Below are 18,216 nucleotides of genomic sequence, written 5' to 3'. Positions count from 1 at the left end.
AGTCCCCACTCGGAGCAGAGACCACTTCCCCCTGGGGAGTGCTTAATCTTTACACGATGCACTTTTACAATAATCCAAATCGAAGAAGCCCCAGGGGACATGTTAACCTCTAATCAAATATTTCCTTTTCTACCATTTTCACTCTCCTTTGAAACCTCTTCCTGCCACCTCACTCCCGCAGGCTCACCTAGCGAGGCAGCCTTGAAATGTAAATAAACAAGCTGGAGGGCAGTGAAACAACGTGATGTAACTCGAGCCAGAGGTCTCCCAGGAATCCTCAGACCTCTTTCAGGTCTGGAGCCTATGGTCTAAGCAGGTACGCGGTGCCAGGGGTTAGAAGTGAAACCTGACCCCGGTCACTGCTCACTGGAGGGGAAACCTCCAGCTACATACCTCTAGCTGTCCCGGAGAAGTCTTGAACCTTGTGACAGGTGTCCCTTTCCTCCTCCCCCACAAGGAAAGTGTTGACCTCACAGATGAAGGAACTTAGGAAAAGCTTGAAGGTGAAAAGGCTTCCTGTTCACAGAAGCAGAGCAGTAAAGACCCGGACTTTTCAAAACAAGGCAGAGCGGTTGGATGGCCTTGTTGACTTTGGTAACCACTTTCTTTAAAAGACATAAAGGTAACTGAAGCACAGCATAGACCATGAACTTGTAAATGTCACATTGTCTGGCGTGAACACCCATAGACGTACAAATTCAGTTTGATAAATGTTTATGGAGCACCCACTCTAGTGAAAGGTCTGCCTTGCTGGGCGCAGGAGGACTGGAAGATGAATGAGAGATTCTCCTCTCCCAGGAGGCCAGAGTCTAGTGAGGGAGATAGAACATAGGACAGGGTGTGTCCATAGGGCCAGAGCTATGCAAAGACACTATGCTAAACCCTTTCTGTTGGCTGATGCATTTAATCCTCAAAACCATCCTGAAGTAAGTACTATTATCATTCCCATTTCAAAGATAGAAAGCCCGAGATACAAGGTCTCGCAGCTGGCAAGCCACCGATCTAGGGCTCAAACCCAGGGAATCTGGCTTCAGAGTCTGTATGTTTAATCTCTGTAATAAATCTGCTTTTGTGTAGTGAACTAAAAACAAACAACAACAGAACCCCTGCTGTTGGAACACAGGAAAAGGCAGCTAACTGTGATGAGTCAGAGAAATTTTTGCCAGTACCGTCAGATCGTGAACCAAGTTGAACTTCTAGATCAACCATTTCCTAGCTGTTTTAACTTGGGAAAGTTATTTCAGTTTTCTGATAATTAAATAATACATGTATAATATTTGTGTCATAATTTGCATATTGCAAGCTTTCAGAAATCAATATTTTTTTTAATAATAATAAGAATTCTCACATGGGGGAAAAACGTGGAGAAAGGGGCACTCCAGGCAGAGGGACCAGCAAGGGTAGAGGGACAGAGGCAGGTTGTGAATGGCGGGAAGATGTGTTGAGAGGAGCAGGAGGGATGGTGCCAGATGGTAAAAGGACTTCAGTACTAGGCTGAGGGGGTTTTGCTTTATTGTACAACAAATGGGAAACTTACAGAGCCACTTACGAGAGGAGTGGCGTGGATTCTATCTTTGTTCTAGCAAGAGAATTGCAGGGGCCGTGTGGGGCGGGCTAAAGAGCAGTTACCATCCGGACAAGAGCGGTCTGGCAAACTTTGCCAGGGTAGAAAGGAGAGGATAAATTAGGAAGATGTTTGGGTTGTTGGATTGACAAGATTTAACAACTGCATGGGCAAGAGGGAAGAAGAAGAAAAACACTACTTCACAAGCTAGTGAGGGTGACCAGATAGATGGCCTTGCCATGATCCCAGACAAGGACGGCAGAAGGAAATCTCTTTGAGATGAGGCCTGAATTGAATTGACCATTGGATTTAGAAATGCAGAAGTTCCTGGTGACCTTTATAAAAGCAGTCAGGGCAGAGTGGTGCAGGAAAAACTGGAATAGACTGGGTTCAAGAAAGACTAGAAGACAATGAAGTGGAATTGGTGAAATAATTCTTTTGAGGAGTCCTGTTATAGAGGAGAGTAGAAAATTGGGACTAAGCTGGAGGGGGGCACAAAGCCAACAGTGTTTTTTGGGTTTACGTCTGGTTTTTCGTTTTTAAGATGGGAGAAATTATAGGTTGTTTGTATACTGATGGGAATGATCTAGTAAAGAGGGAAAATCAGAGGATGCAATAGAGAGGGCAGAGAATGGCTGGGGCCACAGAATCTAATCCACCAGTGGAAGGGCTTGCCTTAGGCAGGAGCACAGACACTTGATCTGTAGTCACGCAGAATGCATGGGGGTAGGTACAAATAGGTGGGTAGGCAAGGTGTGGAGAGCTGGTGGATATTCTCTGATTGCTTCTCTTTTCTTAATGAAATGGGAAATAAGGCCATCAGCCAAGAGTAAGGATGTTATAGTAGGTGTCAGAAGTTTGAGAAAAGAGAGGAAGGTGTGAAATAATCATCTCAAAGACTGGGAGAGAGAAAAAGAGAGTAATAATAGTTTTCAGTCATTGATACTTAATACGGCCCAGCTATTTTTTTATCACCTGTTTTTTTTTCACCTCTATACCTGAAAGTTAATAGGACATGGAACAGAAGGGTTTGTTTGTTTGTTTGTTTGTTTGTTTGTTTGTTTGTTTGATGAGGAGATCGTCTGGGAGCCTGAAAAGTGTACTCAGAGTCCAAAAATTTAGGTTCTGAAAAGCCGGCTTGAAGGCTGAGAAGATAAACGTAGATGAGGGAAAGATTGGGTCACAGTTAAATTCTCCATTTCATTTGAATTTTGCTCCATGCTCAGGTTCCCCTAGTGTTAACTCACCCAGACAAGTGACCACTTGCTCTTGGTTACCTCTGCAAGAGAATGTCCAGTCCTAGCAGCTTGCAGCCCAAGAAACACTAGTAAGGGATTAAGTCATCTCTTTCTGACCCAAAGCAACCATCTGAAAGCAAATTTGGGTTCTGAAAGGAGGATATCATGTCAATGCACATTTTGTGTAACAATACCACCTTACACGTGATTTCATGTATGTTATCTTACTCATGCTCACAACAACTCTGAAGGGTAGCAGGGCAGCCTAAAAAGGTTCTAGTTTTAAGCCACTGCTAACCAGCTCAGACAAGTCCCTGAGCTAGACACAGGGCAGAGCTGGGAACTCCAGCCCTATCTGCAAAATCTTTCCAGAACTCCTGCCGTCACACCCTAAGGCTTAGTGCACTCAACCTTCTCTGAGCAGTATATGTACATGCTGTTCACATCTAATTTACAATGAGAAAGATTGAAAGAAATAAGCAACCAAGCCTAAAACAGAAATAGAAGTGTATGTTGGTGAAAACTCTTTAAAGAATGTGGAGATAATTTTAAGGGGTTAGTGATCATTAACAGAGAAATGAAATGCACTTTTCAGGTGACCAGACACATGGTTAGTGCCTGTGGAAAAAGAAACTAAAGAATTAACTGAGGCCCGTAGGGACACATTCACTTAAAGAATTAGAGAAACTGACAAAAAAGTTACCTCTAGGAGGACAAGGATGATGAAAATATGCAGTGATATCCAATTAGAATTTTCACAAATTTGCTGATATTGTTCCAAGTGCTAAAGCACAAGAACGATTTCATTTCTGAAGAGGAATTTTTAAAAAGGGAATGAAGCCTCAAGATGGGTGAAGTAAGGAAATTTTCGAGAGAAGATTTGACCATATTAGTTCCTGCAGGTGCTGTTGGTTCCCTGCCCAGATTCTCTTTACCAAACCAGCATACCCATCCCCCAGCTGCTGTTACACCTGCACCCTTTTCTGGAAGATTTTCGTTAGCTGACAGGAGATGCTTTGCCCAGAAATCCCTGTCAAGTTACACACACTGCCTGTATGCGCCTCCCCGCTCCTCGCTCCACTACCCCACCAGGGTCGTCCTACTGTCTCACAGATGCAGGGTTCCTGGCCTCTGGATGGGACAAACTTAGGAGCAATTTATGTCCCAGAGCTTTCTGTGGAATCAGGCTAGAGTTCTTTCATCTTTACTTAGCTTCTTCCCCTATCTTGCTTCCTTTAATCTCTTACAGGTTTCTCCTGAGGGTGCTTCCTCAATGAATCATTCATCCAAGAATCCCTGTCTCAGACTGTGCTTCTAGAAAACCTGCTTTAAGACAGCCAGATAGGGTGTAACCCCATAGTACTTCTCTCTATGAGTTAGATGGAATACATTTTGCTTTATGTTTTTGTTGTTGTTTGTCTGTTTTTTGTTTTTGTTTTCATAGAGTTTGCTCACTTCCTTGGAGTCTTTATCTTTCCAGGCCAAAGAGAAATGAAAGATATTGATTGAAATCTCTTTCAAAATTTACTTTGGTTAGGGGTGCCTGGGTGGCTCAGTCGTTGGATGTCTGCCTTCGGCTCAGGTCATGACCCCAGCATCCTGGGATGGAGCCCCGCATTGGGCTCCCTGCTCAGCCGGAAGCCTGCTTCTCCCTCTCCCGCTCCCCCTGCTTGTTTTCCCTCTCTCGCTGTGTCTCTCTCTGTCAAATAAATAAATAAAATCTTTAAAAAAAAATTTACCTTGGTTAGGTAGGCCTGTCCGTTAAATTTTAGTTAAGCCTGTTTCTAGGGCATAGAAATGCTGTTGCCCAATCATGATGCCACTATAGTGATTTTTTTAATAAATTCTTTTTTTTAAGATTTTATTTATTTATTTGACAGAGAGAGACACAGCGAGAGAAGGAACACAAGCAGGGGGAGCGGAAGAGGGAGAAGCAGGCTTCCCGCCGAGCAGGGAGCCCAACGCGGGGCTCGATCCCAGGAGCCTGGGATCATGACGTGAGCCGAAGGCAAACGGTTTAACGACTGAGCCACCCAGGAGCCGCTGCCGCTGTAGTGATTTTGCTCTTTATTTCCAAAAAATTCACTGTCAGCCGGCACCAAATGGACAGCAGTTATATTCTCATGAGGCAGAGAGGGAGGGAAGCAAGTATCAAATACTTTCATTTATACATATCAGAAAACCTGACTCATTCTAACTTGTATAATAAATGGAATTTATTGGCTCATATAACTGAAGTCCAAAGAAGTCTGGATTGAGGCATAGCTTTACCCTGTAACTAAATGGTCACCAAGCACCTGCTTTCTACAGTGTTCACTTTATTCTAAGTTTGTCTCCCGTTTTGGTCCCAAGGGGGCTGCCTGAAGCTCCCCAAACCACAGGCTTTCTCATTCATACTCAGCAAGAAACAGAGGATGCCCTTATCCTATTAATATTGCTGAGTTTCACTTAGATTGGATCGGCTTAGGTCACATGCCCACCCTTGAACCAATCACTACAGGCAAGATGGAGTATACTGATTGACTTGGCTTAGGATATGAACTCCATGGCTGGGGCCCCAAATGAAATCCGATCCCAGGAATTGCACGGATTGACAAATGGAAATCAGAGCCTATGGCAAAAAGTAGGTGGTGAATGGAAGCTGGGAAGACAACCAATCTATACCAACCTGTGTCACCATACTAACACCGGAACATTCTATTCACTCAGCATTTATGAGGTATATCTCTGTGCCCTGTCCTGGGTGGGGGGAGGTGTGTGTGTGTCGGGGGGCACCTAACTGTGTATGAGACAGAAGGAAGAAGAAAGGAAGAAGGACGAGAAAGTGCTGCAATGCAGTGAATTAAGCAACACAGTGGAAGAAGTAAGAAATAGTGAATAAGTAACTGGATGTAGGCAGTGCTCATAACTAATACCCGTGCAGATGTTAGAGCTTTTACAGTGTACTTTCCATACAGTCTGTCTTGCTCATCCCCACAATTTGAAGAGGAACATGTGTCCTCATTTCTGGCTGTCCAGTATCCAGACCCCCTCCCTTCTTTTAGGGAATCGTCCACCTTATGAGTCTTGGTGGGAGGCGGGAACTCCTCCTACTCTACAGGCTGAACATGCCAGGTGCTTGCTCTCCCGGGACCTGGGCCCACAGCCTGGACTTGGCCAAGCAGATTAACCTGCGACCAGCTTTGAATTGTGGCACAAAGAGGCAGAGACTGGGAAATTCATTTTGGCTGTAGTGGAGTGAGAGTGCCAGCCACCTATAGGTTTCCAGGTGATGGAGCAAACAGGACACCCCACTCTGAGCGCCTGTGCTAGTGACGGGGTAAGCTGCCGCAGATGGTACTTGCAATTCCCCAAGGTCTGCTGTTTGCTCTGGAGCCTTGTAACTCTCCAGGAAGAATTTCAGGTTTTCCAATCCTCCTAGCAATCCCACAAACCAACCAATATCCTTTTAATAAATTCATCTTCAACCAGAATCAGTTTCTGTGGCTGCAACTTATTGAAATACAACACTTTGGGATCAGTTTTTTTTTCTTAAGATTTTATTTATTTGAGAGAGCAACAGAGGGCGAGCACAAGCAGGAGGGAGGGGCAGAGGGAGAGGGAGAGGCAGGCTCCCCGCTGAACAAGGGGCGCAATGCAGGATTCGATCCCAGGGTCCTGGGATCATGACCTGAACCGAAGGCAATGCTTAACCGACTGAGCCACCCAAGTGCCCCTCCTGGGGTCAGTTTTATCATTCTCATTTTTCACGTGAGAATACAGGCTCTGAGAGATTAAGTAGCTGGTGCCGAGGACCACACCATCTTCCACGCCTCATTCATTGATAATGGAGGAAGTGGGAAAGGTTCCTTCGATCCCCATACCCTTCAATCCCCCTTCCCTTTCCCCGTATGTCTAGTGCCTGAAATGTACTATTAGAGAGGGGTTCCTCGGAGTCTGAAAGGCTTTTCTCTCAATTCATAGGCATGCATGTCAGGGATCTTGCGATCTTAGCTGAGACCAGGGAGGGGGCAGGAAAGGTGGGGATTCTTACCTTAGAGAGGACTTGGCTAACAGCTGCTTGAGAGCTGGGATATAGGTGGGTGGGAGAGGAGAAGGAGAGAAATACTAAAAAAAGAATAGGGTTGCCATGGGACTGGAGCCAAAAACAGACTTTGCCCCCACATTTCTATGGTGGATCTTTGGCTTGGCTGGCTGTTTAGTCTGCCGGGGTAAAGAGTGGAGATGTCAGCAAGGAAGCCCCAGGAAACACAGGATTGTTTGATGCTGATGGTTCTCAACTCTGGTTACCCTTTAGAATAACCTAGGGAACTTATACAAAGCACAAGTGTAAGGGGCATGGGGGATGGCTGCTTGACGGAGATAGGGTTTCCTTTTGGGGTGATGAAAATATTGTGGAACTAGATAAAGCTGATGGTAGCACAACATTGTGAATGGACTAAATGCCATTGAATTGTGCCCTTTAGGGGCGCCTGGGTGGCTTAGCCAAAGCCTCAGACTTTGGCTCAGGTCATGATTTTGGGGTCCTGGGAATGCCCCTCGTTGGGCTCCCCACTCAGCAGGGAGTCTGCTTCCTCCTCTCCCTCTCCCCCTGCTTGTGCTCCCTCTGTCTCTGTCTCTCTCTCTCTCTCTCCCAAATAAATTAAATCTTTTTTAAAAAAAGAAGAATTGTGCACTTTGAAATGATTAATTTTAGGGGCGCCTGCATGACTCAGTCAGTTAAGCCTCCAACTCTTGATCTCAGCTCAGGTCTTGAGCTCAGGGTCATGAGTTCAGGCCCTATATTGGGCTCCATGCTGGTCCTGGAGCCTACTTAAAAAGAAATAAAACAAAATGATTAATTTTATGTTATGTGAATTGTGCCTCAGTTAAGATTTTAAAAAGATACTAGCACCTTGCATCCCCTAATTGGGGAGAGGGTAATGAAGGGCATGTGTGAGGGTGCAGAGTCTCAGAGAAAAAAGGAAAATTGGAGGAAGCTCTTAGGAAGAGAGACTTTAGGAGAGAGAAAGTGTGCTCTGTAATGGTAAGGTAAATCACAAAGCAAAATATAAAGTTAACCATACTTTACTTTTTAAGGCTTTTATGGGAGTTGGATGTGGATTTCTTTTGGATGTGATTCTGTGCTGAGACAGGGCTAAATATAGCCTAGTTTTATTTGGGTAATACCTTATACCTATTTTACAGGTTTGCCCAAGGCGGACCCTTGACTCTACCACACATTCAAACAGGACCAAGTGCTCTCTTGCCCAGATGTTGTAAGGAATGCCCAGATCCAAAGACATCCTCCAAAAAAAGAGCAAGTAACTGAGACTGTGCACTCCTGCATAAAGACCTCAGAGCATAACTCACACCCCTTAACCAGAAAAGTTGTCAGTTACCAGGGATGCTCTTGCAACCAGCAATTCCAGCCTCTAATTTTGATGAAAATACTTGCCGAGACTGAATTGGCACAAACAATGTACAGTCACACACAGCCAGCTGGACTCCAACTCAAGAGTACAGGATAAAGCTCCAGAAGGTGAAGAGATTGATGCTATTTATGGGAACAATCTGCAGTCATCTTTCTGTTATAGGTCTGGGTGGAAATGGTGCAAGGGATAGAAGGAGCTATAAGGAGAAAGCAGCTACTGAAATGCCGCAAGCCTACACAGGAGCCAAAGCTCCCAGGAGACCCTGAGTGCCGGGGACACAGAACAAGATAGTGGGTTTGCAAAATGACCGTTGTAAGAAGCAATTATTAGCTCATATGCTCACTAGAGAAGGGAAACACTTTCACAGCATCCAAAGAAAGAAATGAGAGACAATGAAGCCAGATAAAATAGGGTGAACTGATGCAACCAAAGCTAAGACAGAATGAGTGGAAATTATAGCAAATCTCTAAGGGCACTAGAGCAGGTGTTTCCATCAGGTTCTCAAATGCTGCTTCCCAACACCCCTCCCCCTCTCATCTTTGCCTCCTTCCCAGCACTGCATTCTGCTCTGCAGATATTCCATCCATCTATTAGTTCATCCAGCTGACCTTGACTAAGCACGGTCTCCATGCCAGACCCAGGACAAGGCTCTAGACATACAGAAGTGGAAAAAAACACAATTAAGACCAGATTAAGAAAACCCTCCCAGGCCTTAAGCACTGAAGAGATTATGGTGTCCCCTTCCCAAAAGAAAATTCAAAATAAGATTTTGTTTTTCAAAATGCCACAAACCTTACATATGTGCTCAAATTAAAATAGTCTCCTTCTAGATTTAAGGATGACAAAATTCTGGTTACGTTAATTAAAGATGAATGTTTCTCTTGCTTTCACTTTGGTGTTCTTGCTCTGGTGGTGTCTTAAGGGGTGACCAGCTGTGGACATTTTCCCCGCCCTTTCTTCTTTTCCTTTTTTAAAAAATTTTTATTTATTTATTTGATAGAGAGAGACACAGCGAGAGAGGGAACACAAGCAGGGGGAGTGGGAGAGGGAGAAGCAGGCTTCCTGCTGAGCAGAGAGCCTGATGTGGGGCTCAATCCCAGGACCCTGGAAACATGACCTGAGCCAAAGGCAGACGCTTAACGACTGAGCCACCCAGGCGCCCCTTCCCTGCCCTTTAAAAGCTCATGGGAGGACGACTCTTGCTTTTCTGGCCGCCATGACTGCCCTTCTCTTTCCCAATTTCTGGTAGTCATCATGGTTGTTAATGAGTGAAAGGAAGATGGGGTGGCAACAAGGAAGAAATTGGTATTCTGGAAAAAGAACCAGCCTGCTTGCTGACAAAATTCCACAAAATCATTGTGGGATGCTGAATGAGCTTTTGGTAGTTGTGCTTCAAGGTGTGGAGATGGTTTTTGAGAACACCAAGGTATTAGGGAGAAGGAATGGCTTCCATCTTCTAAATCATTTTGTACCTTGACCACCATCTAGAAATATAGAAACTGGGTGGTTATATGACCCCAGTCATGAAGATACGGCCTCAGTAAATGTGGCCTTCTTTACCATAGCCTTGAGCACTAGAATTACAAGTCACTTCTTGAAGCTGAACTTGGGTACCAGTGGAGCCCAGAGACGAAAGCATGGGGATAATGTTAAACCAGGCAGGACTTGGTGGATAGCAGGTCCAGCAAAAAGCAGTATAGGAACGGGTCAAGGCCAGGAAGGAAAAGCAAGTTCCTCAGATGGCTTCTACGAGCCAAAATAATTAGGATTGGAGCCTGGGAATTGCAGAAAAAGAAAGTTTCCAAAGTTAAAAGCCAATGATTTACTAACTAGAGTTGTGTTCTAAAGGCAAGATGAAGTAGCCAAAGGGAGAATGTCAACATGTTAGCAAGGTGGGGTAGGTTGTTTGTTAGGAGGCCCAGATGGTGTTTTGGCTACTGGGCCCAACAGAGTGTTGTTCAAGTGGCAGTCCCCTCCCAGTTCTTAAGTTATGGTTGGTTAGATAAACTCAGAGCTGAAAGATGTACAATGAGTTAAGTAAGATTAGAAGTGTCTGGGCTATATCTCTGACTTGTGGTTGTTAGTCAAGTGAAGAACAAGGGCCCAAGACTTTTGGATCTCATGGAAACATAAACATTCTTAAAAATCAAGATGAATATATAGATATGTATTGTTTTACCGGCCTCAAAGAGTACTCTACCTCTTTGGAAACTGCTGTTCCCCATTCCAAACATAGTTATGGTGCGGTAGTCCAATCATAGTTTCTCCATTCTCCAGCTACAGGACTGGCACACAACCCAGGCTGGTCTCTGCCATTAATATGGTGACTGGTTCAGGGATGGCATGTACCCCAAGCTAGAATGATCAGTTTCCAACCAGAACTAATGGGAAGGTAATTTCTTCTCTGTTCTGTTAGAGGACTGTATGGATGAAAGCCTAGACTTGCCTGAAGACAAAGTTCCAATTTAGCGGGGACAAATGAATTTTGAGAATGAAGCCAACATACGAATAGAGAGAACAGGTTATACAGGAGCGATCTGAGGTTAATTTCAGTCGTTCCTGAGGGCAGCTCCACCTCTGCCCTCCATGGTTAGCTTGAGGAGGCAATAAAGACCGGTTTCCACTTAAACTAGTTTCAGCTGTGTTTCTTTAACTGTATCCAAAGAGTCCTATCCTAGCAAAGCTAATCTGGAATATTCCTTGAAATTGATTGCCTGGGGAATTGATATAAAGTTGTACAAGTACCATCACACCCCAACTAGAATGGTTAAAAAGTTTTTAAACTGACAATACCAAAGGCAAAATTGTGGACAGACTGGGACTCTCATACATTGCCGGGGAGTACAAGGTAAAATGGTAAAAATAAAACACTTTGGAAAGCTGTTAGGCATTTTCTAATAAAGTTACACATACACTTCTCTGATGAGAGCAAATCCACTTCTAGGCATTTATCCAAGAGAAATGGAAAATATATGTCCACACAAAAGATATACAAGATTTTTCATAGCAGCTTTATGAGAGCCCCAAATTGGAAGCAACCCAAATAAGAATGAATAAACAAATTGCATATGTTCATACAATGGCATAACACTTAGCAATAGAGGGGAATGAATTACAACATGGCTAAATCTCAAAAACATTATACTGAGCAAAAGAAGCCAGACACAAAGGAGTACATACTGTATAATTTCAGTTATTTTAAGTTCTAGAATAGACAGAATGGATCTATGGTGATACAAGTCAGAACAGTGTTTGTTGGGGATAAGAGATTGAAAGGAGGCACAAGGAAACTTTCTGAGGTAATAGAGATATTCTATATTTTGATTAGGGTGGCAGTTACATTAATCGATATATTTTTCAAGGCTCATCAAACAGTTCACTTCAAATCTGTGCATTTTGTTATATGTAAATTATATCTCAATTTTTTAAAAGAATGTTTGTATACCCTTGTTCACAGTAGCATTATTCACAGTAACCAAAAGGTGAAAGCCATCCAAGTGTCCACTGACAGAAGAATGGATAAATTAAATATGGTATATACATAAAATGGAAGATTATCTAGCCCTATAAGGGAAGGAAATTCTGACATATGCCACAACATGGACGAACCTTGAGGACATCAGGCTGAGTGAAATAAGCCAGTCACAAAAGGACAAACACTATGTGATTCTACTTAGATGAGGTACCTAGAGTCAAATTCATTGAGACAGGAAGTAGAATGATGGCTACCGAGGGTGAGGGGAGGAGAGAATGGGGAGTTATTCTTTAATGGGGACAGAATTTCAGTTTGCAAAATAAAAAGCGTTCTGAAGATGTACGGTGGTGAAGACTGCACAACAGTGTAAATGTATTTACCATCACTGAACTGTATACTTAAAATTGTTAAGATGATAAATTTTAAATTATGTATTTTACCACAAATTAAAAAAAAAAGTGTGTTGAGAAAAGGCTGCCCACGAATTGACATGAAGTTGTCTACCTTTTGCTTTGCCAAGTAAGCATCCTGAAGAACAATAACCTGCCATCTCATATGCATTATGCATTTCATAAAAGGAGGTATGTTTTTGAAGTTAAGAAATGTAAGAAGGACAAAGCCTCAGGATAAAAAAAAAAACAGTTCTTTCCCCAAAATGACATTTGGGTATGTTCTCTCATATTATTCTTACTCTTTTTATTTCATTACTGGTGAATAAAAAAAAAAAAAAAGACAACTTCCCAGATTAGCACCAATTGGGAGACCAGAGACCGGTAGATACTACCAAGTAAGGATTGATGGCAGCACCAGCAGTAGAAATCCTGAGCCCGCCAAACCATTATTCTGAGCCAATATGACATTTCTAGTGTCCTGAAAGCATGCTTTCTTTCGTATGGAAGAATTTAATGCAAAAATGGCCCAGAGACAGCTACTGAAAGACGGAAGACCAGAGAGACCTCTTGACCAGAAGATGACAGTGAAGACGGCTGGGGAAACTGGGCTCTCCTCCCCCTGACGCCATCGGATACCACACTGGTGATTCTCCTACACCCTACATTCTAATTTGCGTGCTTTTAATGGGGGCACTGCTTAGCCAGCAAAAGCTCCGGCAGCTGTGGTTTCCCAGAAGCCAGGAAGTGAATCAACCCAAAGTTGATGTAGCTAGGGAGGCTGAGCTTGTCTGGGTGGTGGTAAGGTGAGAAAAAATATATAACAAGTGTGAAACCACAAGGAAATGCATAGTTGGTTTCAAGGTTCAGCTTCTGCAGCAGAATCCCAGAAAATCCTGGGAGCCTGAACACTGACTAAGCTTCACGCACCTGCCAAGGAAAGAAGTGAATGGGCACTGCAAAGTGAGGTGGTCTAGGAAGTCTCAGGGTCTACAGTCTACCCACTTCGTATTCTTTGAGGGGCATTAAAATATTTTTTAAATTAGCGTACCAAAATTCCTTAATGATATAGACAAAAGGATTTATGTATTAGAAAAGCAAGACACAGTTGAAGGGAATCCATGCCATGTGATTAATATGATACTCCTAGCGTTTGTATACATACGTATCATATAAGACTTTAAAACCATTTTCTGTGTTGTTTCCTCCCGTGTAAGTAGCTGTAATGTCAGAAAAAAAGTCTATGTTAAAGCACATTTTAAAAAATAGTCACACATGGTCAGAAAAATCACAATTAAGGACAAGACACTTTTTTTATGCCCTACAGTGGAGATTCCCTTTTACCATGCTCAAGCTCTCATACTCTATACCAGTTTGTGCTCCCATGGAGAGGCCCTCCTCACCCTGCTTGGGCTCTGACACCCTTGCCAGGTCACCTCCATGCATGGACATTTTCACCATCTGGCTCAGACTCTCACATCCTGCCCTCAGCCACCACCACCACCGCCACCACCACCCAATGTGGATACCCTTCTCGCCCTCACAGGCTCCAACTTCTTGTACTCAAGAAGCCCTCCAACATAGACTCTGACACCTACCCTGTGTGGGGCTGCTCCTCTGCATGGATGCCCTCCTTCCTCCACTCAGGCTCTGACATCCTATGATGGACCACACCACCACTTGGATGTCCTCCTCACTTAGCATGCTGACTCTTCTTTGTTCAAACATGGAGGACCTATTTTGTAATGATCTGTAATTGTGTTACCTTATTTCTATATTTACATAGATGACTAGTCCTGTTATATCACATTTCCCCCATTCCCTAGTTTTTTATTCTGAAATGTCTTAATTGGCTGGATTTCATCATTAGGTAGCTTTTACAAAAAGTATTTCTATATTGCCTTGAGCTAAGCCTAACCATGTGTCAGACTCTTTGTTGGTTGCCTTCATACACAGGTAGAAACTGGGCTGGGTATAAAATTCCTGGGTCACACTAATTTCTCCTTACATTGCTCTATCATGTTCTGGCATGGACCATTGCTGTAAATAAGTTTGAATCCAGCTTTACCTCTTCCTATTACAAGTGACTTGTGTTTTTTGCCTAGATATATGTAGGATTATTCACTGGTTCATGAAGTTTAGTCATTTCATGTGACTATGTCATGTTTTTATGCCTCTTGTATTAATTTTTCCTACAACACAGTGTATGATTTAAATTTGTAGATTCTGTTCTTCATTTCAGGGAACTACTTGTCTTTTTGAATATTTTTATTCTCAATTTGTTCAGCTCTCTACTTCAGGGACACCACGTATACACCTGGTGGATTTCTGTTGTCTTTTCTCAATGTGTATCATTTCTGTGACTGCAAAATTCTACATAGATGTAAAATGTCTAAGTTTGAGCTGCTGTAGCAAAAATACCATAGACTGGGTGGCTTACAAACAGAAAAGTATTTCTCTTAGTTCTGGAAGCTAGGAAGTCCAAGATCAAGGTGCCAGCAGATTCGGTGTCTGGTAAAAGTCCACTTCCTGGTTCATAAATGTCTTCTCACTGTCCTCACATGACAGAAGGGGCAAGAGAACTCTGTGGGGTCTCTTTTATAAAGGCACTCATCCCATTCATGAGGGCTCTGTCTTCATGACCTTATCACCTCCCAAAGGCCCCACCTCCTAATGCCATCATGTTGAGGGTTAGGATTTCAACATATGAATTTTGGGGAGATGCAAACATCCAGTCTATAACATAAGGATAATCATCATTATTATAGGTATGATCCAAATATGGGAATTTTAATGTTCTTTCTCAGTTCAGGTCTCAAAACTTTGTGGATGGTCTTTAGTATGTGTGTGAATGTGTGTGTGTGTGTGCGCGTGTGCGTGCGCGTGTGTGAATGTGAGTATATAGTTTTTATATGAAACATTAAAAAAAACCAAAACATGAAAAACTAATGATGTAATATATGGTGATTAACATAACAATAAAAATTTTTTAAAAAACCCAAACATGTGCTGCATGGTGCCACTGTTTATAGAAATATTGAAGGGGAGAAAACAACACTTATTTGGGGACAGATATAACACAAGGTCCAGGCTTTATAAGTATGTGAATGTATAGTCTCTGATATAGTAGGCTGAGATAAAAGATACCACAGCAGCCAATTTGTTTGCCAAGAACTACAGAGACCAGGGCGCCTGGGTGGCTCAGTTGGTTAAGCGACTGCCTTCAGCTCAGGTCATGATCCTGGAGTCCCAGGATCGAGTCCCACATCGGGCTCCCTGCTCAGCGGGGAGTCGGCTTCTCCCTCTGCCCCTCCCCCTCTCACGTGCTCGCTCTCTCTCTCTCTCATTCTGTCTCTCAAAAAAATAAAATCTTTAAAAAAAAAAAAGAACTACAGAGACCAGATGATAATTAGAATCACTTTTTATTTAATGCTTAAATAATGCTTAAAGACGGAATAAGGCAAGGACTTAAGTACTTTATGTGGCTGATTCAATTAGTACAATAACATTATAAAATAATTATTATTAGGCCATCATTTAATAATGGCGGGACTAAGTCTTAGGAGGATTAAATAAGTCTCCAGAGTTCCCTTACCAGTGAGCGGTAGAGTGGGTTTGGAATCGGAGTTTCCCAGAGCAGCGCCTCCGCTTTAAGCCTCCGGATACCCTCTCTTCCCCATCTTCTGCCACAGTGGGAAGTCCTAAAGGAGAAAGAGAGATATGTGTGCCTCTAAAGGGTACTCATATTTTAAGAAGTCAAATCCGTTGTCTCCCATGAATGTATATTATCTTTACAGCAATATGTTAGAACTGTAAAACATATGGACTGGAAAGTCGTTTTTAGCCACTGTCACCCACTCTCTTTTTTTCAACTGCTCCTTTGATCTTCTCTCTTAAGGTCCCAAAAGGCACTCAAGTTCAACATGTTTAAAATGAAATTCACTGTTTTATGCCCCAACAACCTTTTTGTCCTTGGTTCAGTTATTGATACCTCCTTCCCCTTGCTTTCTATTTTTTTTAAATGGTGGATTTTTTTAAAAAAGACTTTATTTATTTAAAAGAGAGAGCAGGAGCAGGGGCAGAGGGAGAAGCAGACTCCCCGCTGAGCAAGGAGCCCAATGCGGGGCTCGATCCCAGGACCCTGGGATCATGACCTGAGCTGAAGGCAGACGCTTAACCAGCTGAGCCACCCAGGCGCCCCTCTCTTTGCTTTCCAAATGCCATTAGTAACCAAACCTTTTTGCTGTCTTCTCATCACCTCATTTTCTTGAAACTGTCCCTTTCCATTCAAAATGTCACCACCCTAATTCATTCTCTTATTACCACTGACCCGGAATGTTGCGAGGCAGAGGTGCCTGACTGGTCTGGGTCCTAACATCTTTTTGCCTCTCTCTTCCTGTATCTCCTACACAGGCTCAGACTTCCCTCTCAATAAAAATGCTTGAGCATGAATCTCTAGTATATTTATTTCTAAGTAATGTACACATATGATTAAACATAGATGAATATTGTAAAATGTGCAGAAGAATATAAATTAAAAGGAAATAGAGAGGAAATGAATATTTTTATTTAAATTTTTATTTGACATCTCAGAGATACAAAACATTTTTGTTCTCTCTATACCTGAATAAATTTCACTGTTTTTGTTTTAATGTTGGTTTAATAATTTGTGACTCGGAGATTCACAAACATGTTTTTAACTTCGGTTTATTTTGAAAAAAGGTTTTATTCATCATCATAGCTGAAAAAAGAGTCTCACAAAGTAATGTAGTATTAAAATGCACCAGTGCTAAATCCTAATACTCATTTCCATCCACCAATTATGCAGTTTTATCAAAATTCAGCCAATAAATGTACTGTCAAAGAATTATTCTTGCAAGCCAATTGAAAGGCATTGTAAACCTATGTCTGGAATATGAATAGATCAGAGGACGTTGTTTCCAAAAATTTTTAAGCATGAAGATTCAAATGTTTCCTAGGTGATGATACAGTTACATCAATTTCAGGGATAAAATAAAAATAGAAACATTTCCAGGCATCCATTTTCTTTATTTCTTTTTTTTTTAAGATTTTATTTATTTATTTGACAGAGAGAGACACAGGGAGAGAGGGAACACAAGCAGGGGGAGCGGGAGAGGGAGAAGCAAGCTTCCCGTGGAGCAGGGAGCCCAATGCGGAGCTCGATCCTAGGACCCTGGGATCATGACCTGAGCCAAAGGCAGACGCTTAACCACTGAGCCACCCAGACGCCCCTCCAGGCATCCATTTTCAAAATGGTCTCTCAATAAAAAGAGTTTCTTTGCAAAAGCAGTTACTTTTACATTGCACCACCTTTTCTTTTAAAGATACCGTCTAAATGTATTTATTATTTTAATATCTGCTAGGTAGCATAGTGTTTACTTTTTTAAAAAGATTTTAATTATCTATTTGAGAGATAGAGTGAGCATGAGCAGGGGGAGAGGCAGAGGGAGAAGCTGACTCCCCGCTGAGCAGGGAGCCAGATGTGGGGTTCCATCCCAGGACCCCAGATCTTAACCGACTGAGCCACCCAGGAGCCCCTCTAATTTATCTTTAAATTGGCAATTCTTTTAAGTCCTCTACCCCAAAGTGACCTATGAGCCTGTTTGATACAACTGATTTTTACAGTCTCTCCCTATCTCATTACACAATATTACAAAGATTCTACTACCTAGGGGTGCCCAGCTGGCTCAGTCTGTAGAGCATGCGACTCTTGATCTTGGGGTTATGAGTTTGAGCCCCACCTCGGGCACAGAACTTACTAAACAGCAACCAAGTTTCTACTACTTAAAAGTCTTGGGTTTTTTGGTTTTGTTTTCATAAAAATGGCCTTAACAACGATATCCTAGAGCACACAAGTTCCTTTCAGGAGACTTCTCTCATGTATGATAAGTGTGGCTGCCGGCATCAATACATACAGTAGATTTCAGAAAAGTTTCATTTTTTTAAAGAAAAATAAATAGAAATTGTAATATTTTTTTCTGTATCCCGGGGTAGCATCTAATATATCCCCAAGAATGAGCACACATACCCCCTCTGGAGACCACTGTTGCAAAGCATGGCTCTGATCCTATCATTCTTCTGCCAGGAGGCCAACACCAGCAACTCACTGTTCGGC

This window comes from Eumetopias jubatus, unplaced genomic scaffold, assembly GCF_037043125.1.
Source record: "Eumetopias jubatus isolate StellerSeaLion01/CBP00866 unplaced genomic scaffold, mEumJub1_p1.0 scaffold_10, whole genome shotgun sequence".
Lineage (NCBI taxonomy): Eukaryota > Metazoa > Chordata > Mammalia > Carnivora > Otariidae > Eumetopias > Eumetopias jubatus.
The sequence above is the reverse complement of the archived record's forward strand: the minus strand, read 5'-3'. Positions refer to the sequence as shown.